Source organism: Papio anubis, chromosome 5 (assembly GCF_008728515.1).
Source record: "Papio anubis isolate 15944 chromosome 5, Panubis1.0, whole genome shotgun sequence".
Classification (NCBI taxonomy): Eukaryota; Metazoa; Chordata; class Mammalia; order Primates; family Cercopithecidae; genus Papio; species Papio anubis.
In genome coordinates, this window is record NC_044980.1 from 47,072,200 (window position 1) to 47,074,767 (window position 2,568).

A 2,568-nucleotide genomic window follows, 5' to 3' on the forward strand; every position below is an offset into this window, starting at 1 on the left:
ATCTGAGGACACCCAAAATTAATACATGTACTTCCCTTTATTTTTAAATTATTTTAGGATGAACTGACATCCTAAATACAGTAAGCTTTTCAAACATAAATCTAGTATATATTATTGAAGTTAGGATCTTAGCATTTTTTAAAAAACTACATATTTAAAACATTTCAATTATAGAATGTGTAGTAGTAATAATAATTTATGCCTAGGTCACCATAGTTGACTGTGTTTCTGCATATGTTATTTTAATCAATCTTCATAAAATCCACAGGAGTTTTTCTCTATTTGCGATGAAGAGATGCACTCTGAGGAGTTAAGTGACTTGCTGATATAATGAACAATGTTTTCTAATTGGCAAAAATTAAAACCCATAGTAATTCTGACTTCAAATTTTATTTCTACAGAATATAGCGTGCTAAAAAGATATAAAGTTACTAAGTCTGTCTCTCTACTTCAAACAAGACTCTCCTATAAACATTAACTTCCTGTTTTATCCATAGAGTTTCCATTTAATAGGACAGGAAATATATACAATGAGATCTGGGTGGAACTGCATTCAAGTTTAATAGAAGTAAACATAAAAACTTGAAAACCACATCAGCTTTTGCTGAAATGTTTGGCTTCACAGGTTAGGCATCATAGAAACAACCTTTTTATTGCTTGTTGGAACTAAATCTAACATATTGATTTCAGCTATTCCCAAACAAATGATTTGATAAAATGCTCATTTAACCGCTGTTATTATTAATTTGCTTTTAAGGTCCCTCTGCCATGTGGCATCAAGGAGAAAACAGATCTCTCCAATTATAAAAAAGTTTATTGGTGCATGGTAAGTGTAAACCACCAGGGTCCCTGGCAACAGTAAAATGGCAAATTAAACCAAAACCACATGCAAGTCAAGTGAATCACTGGTCAATGAGCATTTAGGCTGGGATGCCAAGCAAATAAACAGTCAGTCCATTAGTTAGTTATTGCCAGCACTAAATGAATAAAACGCTTAAGAAAAAACTCATGGCAGTGTGGTGACAATCTGTGTTAGGTTTGTCGAGTCCTATGGAAATGGCTGAAATGTTCACCTGGCTGCCGTGAAACAGAGGAATGTAGGTGCAGTGGCCAGGCTGAAAGATGCCTCTTATTTGAGACCTGCTGATGAGCTCCAGTCACTTAATGGCATCCTGAAAAACAGCTGGCACCTAACTCTCAAATATTGATTTAGTGTTTACAAATCTGCTTCAGTTTCTAGGCAAACAGCTTCTATCAACATAGTGTACCATCTGGTTTTATGGCTCAAGTGTTTCAACTACACTTTTCCCCAGGTGTGGGCACCATGATTAATTTGAGCAATTTGGTGCATCCCTTCACTTCCGGTAAGGTTGTTAAGGACTGGACTATATTAACTACAAATTTTGGATTCTGGGAGACTGATATTTTTCAGATAGTTGTTGAGAGCAAGAAAAGAAATGACAGCCAATGATATGTGTGGTTCCAGTAAGGAGGTGATAAGTCTAAATCCTCTTAAGCATAAATTTGCAGGGCAAGAAGGAAAGAGATTTTACAGGCAGTGTGTACTTTTGTTATGCCACATTTACCACACATTAGCAAAGGTAAACATGGAGAAAGGAGAGGTTTTGAGGAGATAAACAAGTGTTGGACCTTCTGCAAACAGCCATAGTGATTCCAAGAATGGTAGCCAGGCAGAGTCTAAAAGTGGAGTTCAGGTGGACGTCAAAGTGTGTGGAATTCAGGTAGTAAAAAAACACTGTCATTAAAACCTTGCATTCCTTTTTCACTAACAGGACTTGGCTGTCATGTTGTCCTCCCAAAGTGACTCTGACAACTGCAATTCAACAAGCTGTGCTGTTGTTTTACTGAGCCGACCTCTCCTTTTAGCATTGAAGGGTTTATAGAATGAGGCTTGAGAAGAGTTGAACACACCGGCTGGCTCCTCTTTGATAAGCTTTTGGAAGACATAAAGATGAAGGAAAGTGAAGCAGTTTTATCCTTTTTCCTCTGACAACTCTTTGCTCAAAACAAATTCATACTTGATATAAGCAAAAGAGAACAACGTGTGCCATTGGACTTTATCAATGCTTCTTACATAAGAATCTCATTCTTAGCTTCATCTTGCTCTTCACTTTTTCTCTTTGATCATTTTTCTTACTTATATTTATTTTGTTTTATTTTATGGTTACCCCACTGATTCTACCATCAGTACTTTTTTTGGAACAATGTGACTTATAAATAATTGCATCGATAACTACATTCCAGTACTCCCCTCAGAATTTCCTCCCTTCCCCTCCTGACTACACTCTATATTGTTGTTGTTCTGATATTTGATGATTTGTGTCTGCTAGTTTATAAAAACAGTAAATAAGTCTAAGGGGAAAATCATTCTGCATCAAGCTAATTTGTCTACTGTATCGTTGACCTCATTCATACCATGAAACAAGTTGAGTCAACTAAGTCATCAAAAATATTTCAAGAAAAACCACAGCTCTCTTTGACGAGTGTAAATATGAAATTTTTATTAAGATAGTGATATATTGTCAGGATTACTTACTAAATAAGTGG

The 2,568-nt window shown here is 35.8% G+C and overlaps 1 long non-coding RNA gene across 1 annotated transcript; it reads left to right on the forward strand.

Moving 5' to 3' along the window:
- Window positions 1-756: 756 nt before the first annotated feature.
- On the forward strand, window positions 757-2,054 carry LOC110743458. The gene is made up of 2 exons (XR_002522544.2): window positions 757-826; window positions 1,794-2,054. It is a non-coding gene; the product is annotated as an uncharacterized LOC110743458 (long non-coding RNA).
- Window positions 2,055-2,568: the final 514 nt, after the last annotated feature.